Source organism: Drosophila miranda (genome assembly GCF_003369915.1).
Source record: "Drosophila miranda strain MSH22 chromosome Y unlocalized genomic scaffold, D.miranda_PacBio2.1 Contig_Y2_pilon, whole genome shotgun sequence".
NCBI lineage: Eukaryota > Metazoa > Arthropoda > Insecta > Diptera > Drosophilidae > Drosophila > Drosophila miranda.
The window spans coordinates 8,605,424-8,627,841 of record NW_022881614.1 but is presented as its reverse complement, the minus strand read 5'-3'; the positions used below and the strand labels follow the sequence as shown (position 1 = coordinate 8,627,841).

The window sequence follows — 22,418 nt, the reverse complement described above, 5'->3', positions numbered from 1 at the left end:
CAGCAACTCACAACGTTCCCCCTCGTTTTCTTCTATAATTTGGGGGTCCTTGGCTGCTACAGAAAAAGGAGGGAGGGAGGACGGACCCGGTGACTACGGCGGATGTTGGCGGCAGGCTCAATTTTTTATTCCACTCTGCTTGTTGCCAGAGGCTTCTTCGAAAGAAGCAAGGGAATGGGAGAGAAATAAAATCGATGAAGTAATTTCTACTTAAGCAAGCAGGGGAAGGGATAAGGGAAGCTCCCAGCTCCCAGAAGGGAGAAGATTTCTGCTCTTAAAGGCAGCTCCGAATTAGCCCAAAGCAAGAGTTGAGAGTAACAGTAATTTCAGTAATGTTGAAGACATGGCTAGCAGTTGACAGTCCTCATCCGATCCGATCCCTTCGATCTGTGTCCCACTCTTTCCCAGAAAATATGCACTGGAGTGCTCGGCCCCCCAAAGCAGTACCACACAACACCTAAAGTTTTTTTTAGTTGGTTCTCTTAAATATAAAATTACACTATCAACATTAAGTTTAATACCCGCAAGTGGGGATAGGTGAACGAGTGGAAAATATAACGAGGGGGAACGTTGTGAGTTGCTGCGGACGCCGCAACTCTACATTTATACCCGATACTTAGTCAGTATGGCTCTCCTCCGGCAGACGCCGCGAATATTAACCGACACGACAAAGAGTGCGTGCGAGAGAGACCGAAAATCAGTCTGAGCGTGACGTCGGGCTCTGCGTAGCCACTGCAAATTGATCTGTTCCTTTTGGCTATACAAATTATCTGATCTGATCCAGATTCAGCAATCTGATAGATATGGTTGTTATCTATGATTCTGCGTTTTTAGTTTTCTCGAATCTGCAATATTGTGGATGCAACAGATTTTCGTTCTTTGTGTGGGCGGAAGGGGGTCGGGCGAAATTTTGAGATATACGTCTTATAGTGAGATCTAACAGGAGTGCGGATACTAAATTTGGTTACTCTAGCGTTAATAGTCTCTGAGATTTGTGGATACCCCAGAGTTTCGTCCTTTGCGGGGCCGGAAGGGTGTGTGGCGAAATTTTGACACAAAACGGTCAAGGTCCGATATCACAGGAGTGTGGATACCAAAATTGGTTGCCCTGGCTCTTATAGGTTCTGAGATCCTTGAACTCATATTTTGCAATTGGCAAAACCGACCATGAAACCTGTGTGTTAGAGAGAGACAGCGCGAGAAAGAATGAAATTGTTTTCTTGATTCTGGCTATAATAATTATACGATCTGGTTCAGATTTTGCACTCTAGAAGATATAGTCATCTTCTACGATTCTGCGTTTTTAGTTTTCTCGTATCGTCGAAATTGTGGATGCCACAGATTTTCACCCTTTGTGGGGGCGGAAGTGGGCGGGGCGAAGTTTTGAAATATTTTTTTAGCAGTGACATATCACAGAAGTCTGGATCCAAAACATCGTTGCTCTAGCTCTTATAGTCTTTGAGCACTAGGCGCTGAAGGGGACGGACAGACGGACGGACGGACAGACGGACAGACGGACGGACGGACAGACAGACAGGCTCAATCGACTCGGCTATTGATGCTGATCAAGAATATATATACTTTATGCGGTCGGAAACGATTCCTTCTGGACGTTACACACATCCACTTTTACCACAAATCTAATATACCCCAATACTCATTTTGAGTATCGGGTATAAAAAAAGGAGAGGGTTTGGGTGTGGGAGTTGACGGCGCGGCGTCAGCGACAAATTCAGAAGAGCAAGTTTCTGGCAACCGTTTTAAGTGCCAGGCCCACACAGAGGAAAGTGGCTGGCAGGGTTGTCTTTTAGTGGTTGAGGGTATTCGAAAAAAATGTGCCACCCTGCAACGGAGGCAGGCGCTAGGAAAAATTCTATTGCTATTCAAAAATGTAAAAGCGAAAACAACGAAAATCGCGCGTGTAAAGCAAGAGTGGAGAATTTGAATAGCACCCACGACGACGATGCCGCTAACCGCGCAGCCAGCGTTGACGTTGACATTGGCGTTCAAATGAAAATGTTTTTGTTTCTGCGAAAATCAGCGTTAAAACACCAGTCAGAGGCATGTATGAGAGGGCACGGGAGATGCTGAGGTATGCTGGCGTCCTTCACTGCTAACCAAGCAACCGACAGACAGACAGACAGACAAGCAGCGAGGGGTGGTGGGTGGCGGGGAGCGCGCATTGACAAGCGATATGGAAACATATGCCTAGCGAGCATCAAGCAAAAAGTGCAATTCCCCCGGCCCATGCCCGGGCTTGGGGTACGTTGCAATTAGATGAGTGCCTTCGACGACGTTTCAGGGCACGCACACAAATTTTGTTAATGTGTTTCCTCGGTACAGGTAAGATGCATATGAATATTTTATAGTTCATAATACCAGACCAGAACTGGCATCGCGATAAGCCAGGTTGGAGTTGAGGGGTGCTGCGACCCCACAATCCAATAATATTATGTTTTAACGAATTAACGATATATGGGTAAAGACCCAAGCCATCAGCCTCTTATAAGCTTTGTCTACACGCGCAAAGGCATAAATAAATCTCATTTTCGGAGACAGGAGTCGGGCGGGCAGGCCTGTTTTATTTATTTATTAAATTAACAAATTATCTGTTAATAATGGTACTTAGTTACTAAAGGCAGAAAAAGATAAGTTAAAAGTTAGCTAAATTTAAATGATTATAAATATTGCATGCAATTAGTTTAAGAGACAGTTCAGGGGATAGGGTTAGACAGAGGGAGTTATAATTATGGCATAAAACCCTAAAAGGTTCATGATCAGCATAATTACACCTACATATTGGTATACGGATAGGCCTAAAAGTACGGGTAGGTCTGGATGGAACGGCCAAGTCAATCTGACCCAAGAGAGTTTGGGAGTCAACAGTCCCAAGAAGGAGCTTGTGCACGAACATTACGCCATTGCATATTCTGCGATGGTGCAACGACGGCAGGTCAATAAGATTTAGCCTAGACCGGTAGGGTGGCAAGATTCTACCCGAGTCCCAGTTAAAGTTCCGAAGGGCAAAAATTAAAAATTGCTTTTGCACGGATTCAATAACAGCCTGCTGCTCTTTATACTGCGGGCTCCACACACAAGAACAATACTCCAATATAGGACGTACTAACGAGATGTACAGTTGTTTCGTAACGTACGGGTCGTCAAACTCCTTGGACCAACGCTTGATGAACGCTAAAACACCCTTAGCTTTATTTACAGTTGCAGCTATATGGGTGTTGAAACACATCTTATGATCAAAAAGGACTCCGAGGTCATTTGAACTCGAAATTCGCTCAAGGACATGATTTCCTAGAACATATGAGACAAAATGAGGAGCGCGACGGTAAAATGTCATAAGTTTGCATTTGGAAAGGTTCAGAAAAAGAAGATTAGTTGAACACCACAATAGTAGTTCACTTAGATCAAGTTGAAGGCGTGTGTGCAAATACCAATCAGAGTAAGAAAGACAGATTTTGACATCATCAGCATACATTAGTGTAGTAGAGTATGTTATAACTTGAGGAAGGTCGTTCACAAATAAAATAAACAGAAGCGGGCCCAGATGACTTCCCTGTGGCACACCTGAAGTAACATTAACAGTATTTGACAACACGTTAGAAAACAAAACACGTTGAGTACGGTTAGAGAGATAGGACAAAATCCAATCTAGAAGATTCGTTGGGAACCCTAATAAGGAGAGCTTTTGAATAAGCAGAGCATGGTTCACAGAATCGAATGCCTTGCTGAAGTCCGTAAAAACTACATCCGTCTGCAAACCAATTTGAAAACCACGGTGGATTAGGTTAGAAAACTCAAGAAGGTTAGTCGATGTTGAACGATGTCTGAAAAAACCGTGTTGCGACGGAGATATCAAGCTGCAACAAAGATGTTGCAGTTGCCGGGTGACCAGGAACTCAAGAAGCTTCGGGATGGCGGAAAGCTTTGCGATACCACGATAGTTTTCAATGTTTGATCTTGAACCTTTTTTGTGAAGCGGAATAATGTAGGACTCATTCCAAATTACTGGGAGACAAGACTGTTCCAAGGAGAGGTTGAAGAGAAAGGTCAAGGGCTTGCAAAGGGACTGGGCACAGTGTTTTAAGATGCAACTTGGTACCTTATCTGGACCCGCAGAAAACGATATGTCCATAGATGACAAACCTTCAAGAACAACGCTTTCCTCGAAAAAGGGCAGAAAAATACTGTTAGCTTGAGGTAGCTGGTACGGATACGGAGTGGATGCGTTGTAAATATGAGACGAGTACGTTGTTTGGAAAAAGTTAGCGAATAAATTTGCAATACCAACAGCAGAAGCTTCTGTTTTGTTCTGGTAATGAAGGGACGGAGGAAAAACGTTTGACTTGCGCTTAGAATTAACGAACGAATAGAATTTTTTAGGATCACTACGAAAATTACTACTACATTGTGAAAGGTAATGATTATAACACTGACTATTGACGGCAAGGAACAGAGAGCGAGCGGAGGAGTATAGAGCTAAGGCCAACGTGGAGCCCGACTTCTGGTACTTTTTATAGAGCCGGGATTTATTATTTTTTAAGTATGACAAATACTTGGAGAACCAGGGAGGCTTGGACGATACAGGTACAGTGATATCTGGAACAAACGTATTAAGGGCGGAGTAAATAGAACTATAAAACGAGTTAACAGTTGCATCTATGTTCGGTAATGAATAAAGAAACGACCAATCAACACGCGAGAGATGTAGATCTAAATCAATAAAGTTTGTTTTGCGAAAACACTTTATGTGACAAGGAGCCATGGAACTGTCAGCACCTCCAGATTGTGTACACTCCAGTGATATCAACAAAGTTGGATGGTAAGGATCTTCAGGGAGAGATATTGGGCTTGCTCTAGATACAGTAGCAAGAGAACCATCGTTAACAAAAACGAGGTCAAGAAGTCTGTCCCTAATGTTTTTAACGGCATTAATTTGGACAAGGGAAATATCCGTTAGCCCATTGATAAAGTCATTATGGCAATTGGGAAACAACAGGTTAGCGTCATTACAAGGCAGCCAAGAAAGAAATGGGAGGTTAAAGTCCCCCATGACAATAATTCGATCATTGCACCCTAATGTAGAAACAACATTATTAATTGCTGAAAGGTGGTGTAAGTAAAGCTCAGCATCAGACCTGGGAGGAATGTAAGAGCAGGTTAAATAGAAAAATGCGGAGCCAACACGAACTTTGACTGCAACAAATTCAATTCCATGAATGTTATTGAATGGGAATAACTCAGATGAGAAAACAGATTTAACTGCAATCAGAACCCCACCTGCAAAAGATGGGCGGTCCATTCTATAAATAGTGTAACTATCAATGAAAATTTCGTGATCATTGACAGAGGAGTTAAGCCAGGTTTCGGTAAACGCGATGGCATCGAAATCAAAGGACGCGCTATAAGTATGAATTTGACGCAACTTTCCCAGCAAACTGCGAACGTTCTGATAGTGCATGGAAAAATAGTACATTAGTTTTTTGGAGCATGTTCGGTAATTCTTGGATTCGAGTTCGAATCTTTGAGAAGGAACTCATGCACAATTGTATGCTCAGGCCATATTGACGGTTCTAGAGAACAGGATAGTAAAGAATCAGGGAGAAGAATTTTAAATGATGATATGTTGCGCTTATGTTTAAATGAAAATTTAGTCACAACTATATCAACAGGCGAAGTGTTAAGTTTAGTGGCAAGATGTTGTTTAACATCCTCCGTTGTAGCCTCAGGAATAAGACGAGAAACAAATATTGCTTTCCGAGGGACCACTTCTTTAAGTTGAAGTCCCGAGCGAGATCGAGATGGTGGAGCCACACCTAAAAGAGATCTCGGTACAAGGGCAGAGGAATTGGCAGCAATGGCTGTAGCAGGAATTGGAGTAGGAATTGCAGCAGGAATTGGAGCAGGAATTGGAGCAGGAATTGGCAAGACGTCGTCAGCAACCAGCACACCCGCACTAGGAGCACTCACCGCGTCAGAAGTGACGGCCACAGAAACTGCAGGGATGGGATTGATGCTGTTGGGGAGTTGGGTGCTCGAAGGAAGCACATTGCTCGGTGTAAAGAACTCCGGAGCCACCGTTGGCGGATTTACAGACAACGGCGTGGCATGCCTACACGGAAATGCTTCCGATGGATGAAGGTGGGAGGCAGGCGTACCAATCGGATTAGGTTGCAAGAGATTGGTATCATTATGCGGAATTTTCCGTCTAGGCGATTCGCTCAAGAGTTTGAGCCCAAGAAACTGTGATTCAAGGGCAAGAAATTTCTCGTTGAGAGCCACAAATTGTTTCCGGACATCCAGAAACGGCCTCAATCTCCCGACAAGCCAGACATGACCAAGACAGGCCCATGCGTTTCGAGATCAGATCATTCAGCCGGCCAAAATTTCCACCACCAGCACATTTTATGTGGGCAAAATTGTCGCACAGCCAGCAGCTAAGAAATGAATCACCAATGATAACACCACCGAATTCACATTTCTTTGCACTACAAACGATTGCCATTATTGACAGCAGTAGAATCACTGTGCACGAATAATAAGAGAACGGAGTGAGATCGCAGGTAAAGTAGGAGAGCAGACAGCAGAGCGAGCCAGACAATCAGCTGCAGCGGCAATAATTCAAAGCAGATGATCCAACGAAGTGCAGAAAACGAGCGGTAAACTCACCAAAGCAGAGACAAAAAAGAAAAGTCCACAGAGAGGGAGAGTGTAGGCAATACAGGGAGGGAGAGAGCAACAATGCGAGAAGCCCGCGTATGCTCACGAGAGAGTGTGGGCGATGCAAACGCTGATGCGCGAGAACAGTGCACACCGAAGAAGCGATAACGAAAAGCAGACTGGGCAAAAAACAATAACAAATTGCCTGCACGAGTCCGATGTGTTACGTTGCAATATTGAATTTATATTAAACACTTGTTTACAAACAAAACACTGGTGGTTAACACAAAGTAGAATCAAATTAAAGAGATGCGATAATAAATCAAAACAAAGACACAACAATGTTGTATGATATTTAGGCAAAGGGCGGAGAATGCGGGAGCAAGAAAAAAACACAACCGGCTTAAGCAAGAAGCTAGAAGCCTGGCCAGGGATGCCAGGAAATGGAAATGCCAATGGAAATTTTGTTGATCTTTGGTACGTTGAAGTTTTTCTTACGCAGTCTGAAGATAAATGGCACTGAAATTAATTAAGTTGTTAATTTCCCATTAAGCACTATGGGCTGACCACAGGCGCACAAACAACACAATGCAGCACATGTGGAGGTCACAGGATGGGGCTGGGGAGTGGGGGCTCCTGACAGCACTTGACAAAATTATGTGCCAGTGGCAACATTTAACCTTTCAGCGTTGTGGAAGAGGAACGAGAAAACATAAACAAGACCCCGAGGCATCACCAGCGCCCCCCCCCCCCCCCCCCCCTCCTTCCTCCTGAGTATTCACATATGTGAATATGTTGGCCTGCATAAGAAATCTAGCACCAAAAGCATTACAAATCGTTGCCCTCACCGTCGCCCTCGCCCACACCTACCCATCGCACATACGGTTCACCCCCAATGGTAAAGTATTCGCATGACCTCGCACCACACACGCAAGCCCATTCATTCTTCAATCCCCCTCGATTTGCTTTCTTTCTGACTCGGCTCTCGTCGCTAATAGAGCGTAATAAATGTCATGTTTCGCCAGGATCCGATCTGGCCGAGATACTCTTTTTTATGCTTTGTATTTCGATTGTTGCTGGCACTGAAAAGGGTCATACATACACGCACGAGTATCTGGGAAAAGAACCCTTCGCCCGCCCCTTTTTCCTGTAGGAATGAGCTGTTTATTTGATGATACAGCGAGGCACTTCGCAATGATTTTAGATTGATGATTGATAAATGGAGTTAACCTGCCTCACAAACAACAACGTAAGAAAACCGAACTTTTAAAAATTCGAGAATTGGCTCTATCTGCAGAGCGGAGGGGTGGGGGTGAGGGTGTGGCACCCCCAAGTACACCCTTATCAGTTGAAAAAGGGTTAACTAGAACCTGCATCCTCATTGGTTAACTGCTCTCTGTCCAGCCCTTGTCCGAGGGTTGAGAACAATGTTGAGCTTCAAAGGGTTAAACGCCTAAAACAAAGGACGTTCTGGCAATGTCGGTCATCGAATGAGCTCTCAAACCATCCCCTACTGCACTCACTTTCACCTTATTTATCTCCGCCTAAAGTTCAGACACAAGAAACAACCCTATCAAGAACGCAGTATACTTTTTCATAAAAAACGAGGTGGAACGTTGTGAGTTGCTGCGGACACCGCAACTCTACAGTTATACCCGATACTAAGTCAGTATGGCTCTCTCCGGCAGACGCCGCTAATATTGAACGACACGACAAAGAGTGCGTGCGAGAGAGACAGAAAATCAGTCTGAGCGTGACGTCGGGGGCTGCGTAGCCACTGCAAATTGATTTGTTCCTTTTGGCTACAAAAATGATCCGATCTGATCCAGATTCAGCAATCTGATAGATATGGTCATTATCTATGATTCTGCGTTTTTAGTTTTCTCGAATGTGCAATATTGTGGATGCAACAGATTTTCGTCTTTTGTGGGGGCGGAAGGGGGTGGGGCGAAATTCTGAGATACACGTTTTATAGTGAGATCTAACAGAAGTGCGGATACCAAATTTGGTTACTCTAGCCTTAATAGTCTCTGAGATTTGTGGATGCCCCAGATTTTCGTCCTTTGCGTGGGCGGAAAGGGGTGTGGCGAAATTTGGACACGAAACGGTCAGGGTCCGATATCACAGGAGTGTGGATACCAAATTTGGTTGCTCTGGCTCTTATAGGTTCTGAGATCCTTGAACTCATATTTTGCAATTGGCAAAACCGACCATGAAACCTGTGTGTTAGAGAGAGACAGAGCGATAAAGAATGAAATTGTTTTCTTGATTCTGGCTATAATAATTATACGATCTGGTTGAGATCTTACATTCTAAAACATATAGTCATCCTCTACGATTCTGCGTTTTTGGTTTTATCGTATCTTTAAAAATGTGGATGCCACAGATTTTCGTCCTTTGTGGGGGCGGAAGTGGGCGGGGCGAAGTTTTGAAATATTTTTGTAGCAGTGACATATCACAGAAGTCTGGATACAAAACATCGTTGCTCTAGCTCTTATAGTCTTTGAGCACTAGGCGCTGAAGGGGACGGACAGACGGACAGACGGACGGACGGACAGACAGACATGGCTCAATCGACTCGGCTATTGATGCTGATCAAGAATATATATACTTTATGGGGTCGGAAACGATTCCTTCTGGACGTTACACACATCCACTTTTACCACAAATCTAATATACCCCAATACTCATTTTGAGTATCGGGTATAATCAGTGGAATTTGCGTCCTTCTTCTCGCGTTCAGTCCTCATTTGCGCTTGTGTGCGCTTTGCAATAATTTAAATTACTTAGAGCTGGGGTTCTTCATCAGTTTGTTGGGGAACGGAACAAGAGAACCTGATGAAAGTTTTCATGTACATATATTTCCTTATATGTATGTATATATATCCTTAGCGCTACAGCTACAAGAGCACAAGAGCTCCTCGAATACGCGGCACAGCAATTAAAATTTTCCATTTCATTCAACCGCAAAAGCAAAAAGTTTTCACCATTCTGAGTTCTATACTTTGCTTTTCTTTCACTGATTTGTTTATTTGAAGTTTATCAAAACAAGAAGATGAATGCGATGAAAAGCAAGAAGAAAATGTATTCCCTAACTGTGGTCAGCGGAAACTTCCACCCGCCCCATCCACGCTCCACTCTCCACCCATCCACCCATCCGCCTATCCGCCATCCAGCCAATGGGGCCGTTCATTTACACTGAATTAAGTTTATCACAAACATGGCAACGGGTCTTCGTCGCAGATTTCCCCGACTAAAAATAGGCTGTCGAAGAGGAAGAAAAATTAAAGCGCCTGTCACTTGCAATTATTTTGCCCACAAGCTAAAATCCGCTTCACTTGTTCACCCCAAATGGGAAAATGAACTGAACTGATCCGTTCCGTTTGCCGAGTTAGTTGCTTTATTAATAGTGTTATATTTTGACAGTCATGATTAATTAATAGAGCAGATTTCTGCCCATCCCAAGATTTCTGCCTTTGAGAGTGTACATTAAGTATTACGAGCTGCAAATACAGTGCAAATACTATTTGAAAGAATAGGAGGCAAGCGGCACGCTTTTTATACAAAATTCGAATACAAAAAATTACCCCACACACTGACTGCAGCTGCAGTTTATGCAAATGAGCTAAATCGGGAACGAAAAAGGGATAACAAAGGTGTCCTATGGTGGCACGTGATTTAATGTCCCGTCAGGGTTGCAATCAGAGGTTCCGCCGGCTGAATAAACGAATCTTAAATATGAATCGATTGCGGGTTCATTCCGTAGGTATGAAAGGCAAAATCAGCAAGCATTTGTAATTCAAGAGATGTTACAAAGTGCGTTTCCATGAAAGGAAACTTTTCCGACTTTCCCTTGTATCCGTGTGTAGCCCTCACTCTCCATTTTAAATGTGGGTAGCGGGTAGCGGGTATCCTTTCGTCGAAACACCTGACTTGGGTTGGATAACTGTGTTTTGATTTCCTAAACTTGAAGCTCTCCAGAGACGTTAGACACACTAAGCTCATAATTTGAATGACACCAATAGGACCTAAAAGTAGACCCATCCGATGACCCATCTATCCACACTTCACGCATAACCTTTCACCTTTTTGCTCCCCTCAGGTTCTTTGTGATTTACATTTATGTTCGATTCTCATTCAAATCCTAACCCCAATAACTTTTCAAGTGTGTTGCTGACACGTTTCGCTCTTCTCTATATTCGCATTCGCATTATTTATAAAACGAGAAAAGGAAATTGGACTGATGTTCTGGACATTTTTAAGTCCACGAAATGTCTACATTCGGTTCTCTATATGTTTCAGGACTTTTAATCATATCTATGTACGAGTAAGTTGTGTATTTTCAGCACAATTTTGCAACGAAATAAAACGAATGCTCTGAAGACCAAATGAGGGACATTTTCCTTTTAAGCATGTTTTGAATCAAGGGGAATTGAATTATTTTAAATATGAAGTAGGCTAAAATCAACTGGATATGCATTACTCAATACTCACACCAGAAAAATCAAGCATAAAAGTATACACAAATTGTTGTTAACAGAATGGGTACCTGCTTGGAGCGCTATTTCTGCCCCAACAAGCTGGTTTGCAGTACTGGGAGAAGGTCCACTTTCTACTTTCCTGGCGGCGGCTCCTATGCTGGCTACTGGCATAGCAACCAGCACCAGGGCTGGGGCGTGAAGAAGACGGCAAAGCGAACTGCCAAGTACTTTTCTGACAAAAAGAAGCCCGATGGTCAGCTCGTCTATTAGGGTCATTGGGTGATGAACAAGCGGCAAGGCATTGGATCGATGCTACGCAAACGCGGCGCAGAGCTGCAGCTGATATATGCGGGGCTGTGGTTCGACGATATGAAGTGCGGCGAGGGCAAGCACTTCTATCCCGATGGCTGTGTCTACTTTGGAGAATGGCTTAGGAATCGACGACATGGTCTTGGAATTCAATGGTACGCAGATGGGGACATTTATGTTGGCGAGTGGGAGACTGGTTTCTGACATGGCTTGGCCGTCATGTTTTATGGTCTGTATGGCTAACAAGTTTAATACCATTTCTTGCTTTAAAACTATCCCGAATTTTAGCTAATGGCAATCGTTACGAAGGTCACTTTGCGCGTGGATACAAAAATGGCGAGGGTGTGTTCTATCATATGCACACTGGTCAAATCCAGAAGGGAATGTGGGACAATTATAAGGCAAAGACATCCCTGATGCAGGATGAAGTCCTCATTCGACGCAATGACAAAGTCACTCCCTATCCGATAGCTCAGAATTATCTGAAATACCCCAACGAAATAATGCGCGAACTCTTCCAGAGATACAAGCCGTTCGGCGATAAGCCTCACCGTCGATTCAACGACAAAGTCAGTCTGGAATTCATTCACCACCGCCGACAGTATGCTTCCTTCGAGGAACGTATCGCCTCGCCGACTATTGTGGATCTCTATCCGGACTCTGGGTTTGTTTGCACTTGCGACTGCGCTCAGATAGCTAGAGGCGACACAAAAGTCAGCCAGACTTAAAATTTTTCTAACTGATATATGAACAGCAGTTTAATCCTCAAAAGCAAACAAGTGGGAACCATATTTGGTCATTTGGTCATATATATTTATTACAATGTTATATTTTCCTTGTCAAAATTCTGGAAGCTCAAGAAGGTTTAAGGGCTGGTAAGAGGAGCCTAATACAAATTGTTTATTAATTATTAACGTTCCATTTAGTTGTCATATAAATCTGCTTTCATTGTTCAATGTAAAGAATCGCAACCTTAGAACTTTAAGCCGACAGCGGGAGCTTTTCCACTAATGGCCGCCAAAATACCTGCGCCTCGCCACTGCCCCATACCTCGGACAACGAAATGGGCCTGTCACGCCCGAAACAATCCACCCACCCTACCAACCAGCCAACCAACCCGAACAGGCACCCAGGCACCCACGTTTTCTACTTATTGATAAAAGAAAGGACATTCAAGCGTCTTTCAAGTGAAAAGCAAAGAATTAAAAAAAATTAACAAAAAAAAGTCAGTAAAGAAAAGCGATGGTAAAAAGAGAGCAGACAAAAATGGCGACGCGCACAATGAAAGAAGAGCAAAAGATTTCCGCCCACCCCAACGCCCTTTCCACTGGCTAGCTTCATTTCCATTTATCAAGTTGCTTTTATTTTGTTGCGCGGCCGTAGTTAAAACGAGGGGGATCGTTGTGAGTTGCTGCGGACACCGCAACTCTACAGTTATACCCGATACCAAGTCAGTATGGCTCTCCTCCGGCAGACGCCGCTAATATTAAACGACACGACAAGGAGTGCGTGCGAGAGAGACAGAAAATCAGTCTGAGCGTGACGTCGGGTGCTGCGTAGCCAGTGCAAATTGATTTGTTCCTTTTGGCTATAAAAATGATTTGATCTGATCCAGATTCAGCAATCTGATATATATGATCATTATCTATGATTCTGCGTTTTTAGTTTTCTCGAATGTGCAATATTGTGGATGCAACAGATTTTCGTCCTTTGTGGGGGCGGAAGGGGGTGGGGCGAAATTTTGAGATAAACGTTTTATAGTAAGATCTAACAGGAGTGCGGATACCAAATTTGGTTACTCTAGCCTTAATAGTCTCTGAGATTTGTGAATATCCCCAGATTTGCATCCTTAGCGGGGGCGGAAGGGGGTGTGGCGAAATTTTGAAACAAACTCGTCTCGGTCCGATATATTAGGAGTGTGGATACCAAATTTGGTTGCTCTAGCTTTTATAGTCTCTGAGATCTAGGCGCTAAGGTTTTACTCTAAGCAAAGCCGGCTTTGCTACGTGTGTGTTAGAGAGAGACAGGGCGAGAAAAAATGAAATTGTTTTCTTGATGCTGGCTATAATAATAATACGATCCAATTCAGATTCCGCAGTTTAAAAGATATGGTTATTCTCTACGATTTTGCGTTTTTGGTTTTATCGTATCTTTAAAAATGTGTGTTTGAGATGCCAAGCTTTTTTGGCACCTATGTGTTTCAAAAATGAAAAGAGATTTTGGGTTAAACTTTATAATTCGTATTTAATCTTGGTGGCTTAGCGGAAGCCGATTGCTTGCTATTGCCAGATAAACCTTATGCGAGATCGATATGCAACCAATGCGCAGAGGGGTAAGCATAGAACTAAACTATAGACGACGGCGTTAGATCAAAGTGATTGCCGAAGTGGCGGCAGCAGATCAAAGTAGTTGCCGAACGTCAACGTTTTACAACATAGGCGTCTCTCTCTGCTCATACAATAATAATGTTAAAGTTACGGTTATTCTTTAGCGGCTGGCCCGAACATACTCCCCCCGTTGGGAGCTAGTCTCTCAACAGATTCCTTAAGGGGCAGCAAACATAGCCGAGTGACGGCCCTCCTGATGTTTCCTGAGGATGTCTTCAGGTCAGCGACGCGACACACTCCGTCCTTGCCCAAAACGACATCGACCACTCTAGCCAGTGGCCAACGCATTGGAGGAAGATTTTCGTCCTTCACCAGAACGAGGTCATTCTTGCAGATGTTTTGCGCGGGGGTACGCCACTTCGCGCGCTCTTGCAAAAGAGTGAGATACTCTTCGCGCCAACGGTTCCAAAATATATGCTGTAGTTGGGTGACCCGCTGCCAGCCATCCAGACGATTGTAGTTCAGCTTCGTTAGGTCAGGCTCGAGGATTTGCTCATGGGGGCCGCCTAAAAGCAGATGAGCAGGAGTCAAAACGTCTAAATCATCAGGATTTTCTGAAAGCGAGATCAAAGGGCGAGAGTTAACAATTGCAGTGATCTGACAGATCAGAGTGCGCAGCTCGTCGAAGCTAAGCACAGATGGTCCAACTGAGCGGTACAGGTGATATTTTGCGGTCTTCACGGCCGCTTCCCACAACCCGCCAAAATGCGGAGAGCGAGGTGGGATGAAACGCCAGTCGATCGAGTCAGCCAAGCAGGATTCGTGGACCTCCTTCATATGCGGTTCGCTCAGACAAAGCTTCTTTAGCTCCAGAAGCTCGTTCTTGGCCCCAACGAAGTTTGTCGCATTGTCCGACCAAATATGACTTGGCCTTCCTCGAGTGGAAGTAAAACGCTTTAGTGCGCCTAGAAACGATGCGGTGGTCAAATCCTTTACGAGCTCCATGTGTACAGCCTTAAAAGTGAAACAGATGAATACGCTAATGTAGCACTTGATCGGAGGCCTCGTGCGGATTTCTGATCGGTAGAAAAAAGGTCCACAGTAATCTACTCCAGTGACTTCAAAAGCTCGAGATCCTTCCAAACGTTCCTTAGGTAGGTCTCCCATGATGTGTTCGACCATGCTCGGCCTAGTCCTGAAGCATCTCACACATCTGCTGACGACCCTTGACACTGCCTTAACACCTCCAATGGGCCAATATTCCAGCCGAATTTTGGATAGCAAGGCGCGAGGTCCAGCATGGAGGTTTCATTCATGATAATATCTTATCAGCGCAAAGGTAATGGAATGTCCCTTTGGCAGAATGAGCGGGTGCTGAGCGTCAAATCCTAGCGATGAGTTGCCAAGACGACCTCCAACTCTAAGTAGTCCAGAATGATCGATGAACGGGTTGAGCGAACTAATAGAACTGGCTTTCATGACTTGACCATTGCGCCGAATCTCCTTTATGTCCATCCACGTTGAATGCAACGCTGAGGGTAGGCTTTCATCCCAATCCAAATTTTCTCTCCAAAGCTGCTGAAGGAAGATTTTGCACCTGACAATGACTGGATTTATCAATCCAAGAGGGTCGTAGAACCGCGCAATCGTAGATAAAACCGACCGCTTTGATGGCTTTGAGCTTGTGTCCAGTGCGGACAAGGCAAAAAGCAGCTGATCCGAAGCAGGGTCCCACGCTAAGCCGAGAGTTTTGGCAATGTCGCTTCCATCATTAAACTTTAGGAACTTCTCTATGTCATCTTCAGGGGTTCCCTCAAGTACTTCCTGGTGACTGGAGCACCATTTCCTAAGTCTAAAATTACCACGGGACAGTAAAGCTGATGTTTGGTGCATCTTGTCCATGACCTGTGCGACCGAATTACCGCCCGAAATAAGGTCATCCACGTAAAACTCCTGCCGCAGAGCAGCTGAGCCAAGAGGGTAGGACTCACCCTCGTCGATGGCCAGCTGGTGCATTGCCCGGACCGCTAAAAATGATGCATCCCTCGTCCCGTATGTGACGGTGTCTAATGTGTAGACTTGAACCTCGGACTCGATGGAATCTCGCCATAGGATGCACTTAAACAAATTGTCGGGTGGAGACACTCGTACGCAGCGGTACATTTTACAAATGTCCCCAGTGAGAGCGACTGGATATGTTCGAAAGCGAATCAATATGTTAAACAATGCAGGATGAATAACAGGGCCTGTCATCATCACATCATTTAGAGAATATCCAGTTGATGTAGCTGCGGATCCGTCGAAAACGACACGGAGTTTTGTCGTCGTACTGTCCTCCTTTAGGACACAGTGATGAGGCAAGAAATATTTGCAGAGACTACGGGAATCAGGGTTAACTTGGTGCATATGATGCAAATCAATGTACTCCCTCATAAAGGCGGAATACCGCTCCTTGAGTGTAGGATTACGCTCCAGTTTTCGCTCCAGACTGATGAACCGTCGATAAGCCTGAGCATAAGATTCTCCTAAACGATCAGTATTGTTATTTAGCGGCAGACGAACTGCATACTCCCCGGATGGCAACCGTGAAAGGTTGTCTTCTTCTTTGGTATTCAACCCAGCCTCCACACAATTCTCGACTTCCCAAAACATACGAAGAGTTTTATCCAACCTTGCTTCCATCTCAGCTATCGAATCTGGACAATTGTGCGTAGCCAAAAGCGCCGAGCTTGATACCTTCTGTCCACCGCCAGATACGATCCACCCAAGCCGGGTCTTCTGCAGAAGAGGCAGTCCATCGGTGAGTTTGATTTGCCCTACGCAGAGGAGATCATAAAAAACGCTCGCACCAATGCGAAGAAGAAGATCAACCCGTTGAGGATTGAAAAATGCAGGATCAGCGAGCTGAATGTTAGATGGAATACGCCAATCGGATACATTTACTGTCATACTTTACTGTCGGTAATCGTGGTGGCGATGAGAGCAGTAAGTGTAGTTGTGTAAGCAGAGGTGCGAGAATGCATACAAATGCTTATGGTGGATCCCTCAGTAGAAACGCTGGTATCGCCCAGCCCAGCACAAGTGCAGACGATTGAGTTCTCCTAAGCTGAAGCTGCTGGGCGAACCTGGATGTGACGAGATGCAGCTGCGATCCTGAATCTAAGATGGCACGACAAGGAACTAAAACGCCAGACCGATTCTTTACGAGAACCACGGCTGTAGTCAGAAGCACGACATCAGAGTGAAGACCTTGGGCAGCAAGAGAGGTAGACGAAGGTAGAGACGAGCTGCTAGCAGAATTTTGAGCAACGGAAAGAGTGTCCGGTTGAACGGCCAGATCGGGAAGAGTAATACTTGGGCCGCCTTGTGTTGTGGGCTGCATACTATCGAAGTGCAACAAACTATGATGCCTACCGCCGCATACTCGACATTTTCCACTATTGTCCGGTGCCCCGGCTTTAGGCAATTGAAGCATAGGGAAAGCTTCTTCACTTCTTTGTGGCGCAGCAACGGTGAGAGATTTCCGAATATCTTGCACGAGTATATTCCATGGCCCGCTGAGTGGCAAAAGACGCATACAGACGGGTCGGCGGAAGAGTTGGAAGCTACAAACGTTTTCTTAACCTTCGTATAGGAATGGTTTTTTCCCACCTGATCGCTACTAGCTTGTGTCGCTGTAGCATATTCCAACCGCTCCATTTTCTGGCAGCGTTGCTGCAAGAACTCGAAGAATTCCTCTGCGGTAGGTATAGCATCCGACGATGTGTGCTCCTCCCATTTGGTTTGCGTCTTCGAATCCAACTTCTGCAGCAGCATGTTGATGACCATGAATCCTGAAATCTCCTCAGCAGTTCCCAATGTCTGCAACGCTCGCATGTGTAAATTGACTGCATCCGAAAACTCCCGAAGCCTTTTAGCAGAAGGCGAGTCTACCCTCTTTAGCCCAAGAATCTTCTTGATGTGTGCCTGGAAAACAAGTCTTTTTTTATTAAAGCGTTTATTAAGTATATCAAGAGCCGCACGATAATTGGCACTGGAGAGCTCTAACGATCGAACCGAATCCAAAGCCGTATCAGCGAGGCAAGAGCGAAGGTGCTGGAATTTCTCGATGTCACTGAGATCCGCATCCGCTTCAATCACCGATTTGAACATTGCCATAAAATCCGAGAACTCGACGTATCCACCAGAAAATTTAGGCACCTTCAGCTCAGGAAGTCGCTGCTTGTGGGCCATGATGATGGTACTATGTCCGGAATGGCTTGGCAGAGTCGTAGAATGGGCAGCGGCGTGTGACTGGCTTACTTCAACAGCAGCCAGCAACTCAGCTTTCAACGATATGAAAAGAGTATCGAAGATTTCGCGCAGCTCACTCCCAATCTCGTTTTGATCGAGAGCCTCCAACTCAGTATGGGCCTTATTAAATTCCTCTCGAATTTCTGCCAACATATCAAGGCGCACCTCGACTTCCGCGGCGGTCAGCTTATCGATTTTATTCCCCGCGAAGGATTCGCCAAGCCTGTGCAATCGATCATATAATGACTGACTTTTACGCTTATACAGATTCAGTCTGGAATCAGCCACCACAATATTTCCGACCGCGCCTGTATTCGGATCGTTGTCCATGTTAACCGTTGTGCAATTCGACACAATAACGGAAAATGAAATACCGCTTAAGCGACGATGTATAGACGCGAGAGCGAGAATGCAAGACACGAAAAGGCAAGAACCGCGGCTGCAGCTGCGCAGAGAATGAGAGATTCGACGCTTAAAGTACCGGAATTTGTCTATAAATATTCCAGCCGCACTCTCACTGAATTTGCACTTTAAACTGTTTTTCAACGTGCACCCAAATGTATTTGTTGGTAGTTAAACTACCCAACAAAATATTGTATAAATAATAAGTGTTTTAACGGAACGCGATTAAGCAATGGTTTTATATCACGTCGGGGGGTCACCAATGTTTGAGATGCCAAGCTTTTTTGGCACCTATGTGTTTCAAAAATGAAAAGAGATTTTGGGTTAAACTTTATAATTCGTATTTAATCTTGGTGGCTTAGCGGAAGCCGATTGCTTGCTATTGCCAGATAAACCTTATGCGAGATCGATATGCAACCAATGCGCAGAGGGGTTAGCATATAACTAAACTATAGACGACGGCGTTAGATCAAAGTGATTGCCGAAGTGGCGGCAGCAGATCAAAGTAGTTGCCGAAGTGGCGGCGGCAGAGAGCCCCTTAAGCGGGAGAGCGCAGCAGCTCTGCAGAACGTCAACGTTTTACAACATAGGCGGCTCTCTCTGCTCATACAATAATAATGTTAAAGTTACGGTTATTCTTCAGCGGCTGGCCCGAACAATGTGGATGCCACAGATTTTCGTCCTTCGTGGGGGCGGAAGTGGGCGGGGCAAAGTTTTGAAATATTTTTGAAGCAGTAACATATCACAGAAGTCTGGATCCAAAACATCGTTGCTCTAGGTCTTATAGTCTTTGAGCACTAGGCGCTGAAGGGGACGGACAGACGGACGGACGGACAGACGGACAGACGGACAGACAGACAGACAGACAGGGCTCAATCGACTCGGTTATTGATGCTGATAAAGAATATATATACTTTATGGGGTCGGAAACGATTCCTTCTGGACGTTACGCACATCCACTTTCAACACAAATCTAATATACCCCAATACTCATTTTGAGTATCGGGTATAACGAGGTGGAACGTTGTGAGTTGCTGCGGACACCGCAACTCTACAGTTATACCCGATACTAAGTCAGTATGGCTCTCTCCGGCAGACGCCGCTAATATTGAACGACAGGACAAAGAGTGCGTGCGAGAGAGACAGAAAATCAGTCTGAGCGTGACGTCGGGGGCTGCGTAGCCACTGCAAATTGATTTGTTCCTTTTGGCTACAAAAATGATCCGATCTGATCCAGATTCAGCAATCTGATAGATATGGTCGTTATCTATGATTCTGCTTTTTTAGTTTTCTCGAATGTGCAATATTGTGGATGCAACAGATTTTCGTCTTTTGTGGGGCGGAAGGGGGTGGGGCGAAATTCTGAGATAAACGTTTTATAGTGAGATCTAACAGAAGTGCGGATACGAAATTTGGTTACTCTAGCCTTAATTGTCTCTGAGATTTGTGGATGCCCCAGATTTTCGTCCTTTGCGTGGGCGGAAGGGGGTGTGGCGAAATTTTGACACGAAACGGTCAAGGTCCGATATCACAGAAGTGTGGATACCAAATTTGGTTGCTCTGGCTCTTATAGGTTCTGAGATCCTTGAACTCATATTTTGCAATTGGTAAAACCGACCATGAAACCTGTGTGTTAGAGAGAGACAGAGCGAGAAAGAATGAAATTGTTTTCTTGATTCTGGCTATAAAAATTATACGATCTGGTTCAGATTTTGCACTCTAGAAGATATAGTGATCTTCTACGATTCTGCGTTTTTGGTTTTATCGTATCTTTAAAAATGTAGATGCCACAGATTTTCGTTTTTTGTGGGGGCGGAAGTGGGCGGGGCGAAGTTTTGAAATATTTTTGTAGCAGTGACATATCACAGAAATCTGGATCCAAAACATCGTTGCTCTAGCTCTTATAGTCTTTGAGCACTAGGAGCTGAAGGGGACGGACGGACAGACAGACAGGGCTCAATCGACTCGGCTAGTGATGCTGATCAAGAATATATATACTTTATGGGGTCGGAAACGATTCCTTCTGGACGTTACACACATCCACTTTTACCACAAATCTAATATACCCCAATACTCATTTTGAGTATCGGGTATAATTATCTGATCTGGTCCAGATTCAGCAATCTGATAGATATGGTCGTTATCTATGATTCTGCGTTTTTAGTTTTCTCGAATGTGCAATATTGTGGATGCAACAGATTTTCGTTCTTTGTGAGGGCGGAAGGGGGTGAGGCGAAATTATGAGATATACGTTTTATAGTGAGATCTAACAGAAGTGCGGATACCAAATTTGGTTACTCTAGCCTTAATAGTCTCTGAGATTTGTGGATGCCCCAGATTTTCGTCCTTTGCGGGGGCGGAAGGGGGTGTGGCGAAATTTGGACACGAAACGGTCAAGGTCCGATATCACAGGAATGTGGATACCAAATTTGGTTGCTCTGGCTCTTATAGGTTCTGAGATCCTTGAACTCATATTTTGCAATTGGTAAAACCGACCATGAAACCTGTGTGTTAGAGAGAGACAGAGCGAGAAAGAATGAAATTGTTTTCTTGATTCTGGCTATAATAATTATACGATCTGGTTCAGATTTTGCACTCTAGAAGATATAGTCATCTTCTACGATTCTGCGTTTTTAGTTATATACTGTCTTTAAAAATGTAGATGCCACAGATTTTCGTCCTTTGTGGGGGCGGAAGTGGGCGGGGCGAAGTTTTGAAATATTTTTGTAGCAGCGACATATCACAGAAGTCTGGATCCAAAACATCGTTGCTCTAGCTCTTATAGTCTTTGAGCACTAGGCGCTGAAGGGGACGGACAGACGGACAGACGGACGGACGGACAGACGGACAGGCGGACAGACAGACATGGCTCAATCGACTCGGCTATTGATGCTGATCAAGAATATATATGCTTTATGGGGTCGGAAACGATTCCTTCTGGACGTTACACACATCCACTTTTACCACATATCTAATATACCCCAATACTCATTTTGAGTATCGGGTATAATTAATAAATGAAATTAATGCCGGCGACACTTCGCAAGGCATTGGCCAGCCAGCGCGGAAGCGAAGCTGAAGATGTTGCCAAGGCTTTCTTTGACTTGCCTCTGTTTACATCAAAAACATTTTCGTTTGAAATATTAAGCGCCTAAAAAGTCGATAATGCTTTTTTCTTGCCTGTGACAGCTGCGTCGCATGAATTTAATTACTGCCACCCCAAATTTCCCTACAGAGGCAACACTTTTTCTTGGCCACGAGTCCAAGTCCAAGTCTAACGCAATTAACCGCCCATCCCGGCCAAGACGAAAGTAAAAACTTTTACGAAAAAAAATCTCTGAAAATTCATCTTTGTCGTTGCCGGTGATTAATCACAAGCAGGAGCCGCGGTAAGAGCCGCGGAATACTGAAAGAGAACTACGTGCTCTGACCCATTGAACAGGTGTAATGTTGGAGAAGTGTGTGTGTGTGCTCCTTTAAACTGTCCCATTAAACTGTACACATTTTAAAACTTTTAGCTTAATATGCAAAAACAGGGCAAGCTTCGTGGCGGATTAAAAAGTTTTCCCAGCTTCTCCAAAAGCCTCCACCAGCAAATGGAGTAGGGCATTAAGCGCTCTAAGGCAAATTAGCGTGTGGCAAGGCTGAGCCGACTGTACCTCCGAAGACTGGTACACGCAAGAGTATTGGTTTGATTTGTGTGGAATATTCACGATTTAAAATTGGAAATTAAAAATAGGACTACTCCGATTTCTAACATACAGTATTTTATAATTTAATGCATTAAATACAATACTACAATACAAGAAGATGTTTGCCACGTCGGGAAGGAAGAGCCCCCGACCCTATGAAGTATCACTAATCACTAGAGCGGCTAAAAAGAATCCAAATCGGAGCACAATATCATATAGCATAGCATATGTACTATATT

The 22,418-nt window shown here is 44.5% G+C and overlaps 1 pseudogene; it reads left to right on the top strand.

The window, feature by feature from the left end:
- The first annotated feature begins 11,140 nt into the window (after positions 1–11,140).
- LOC117194209 lies at positions 11,141–12,673 on the top strand (annotated as a pseudogene).
- The last annotated feature ends 9,745 nt before the right edge of the window (positions 12,674–22,418 follow it).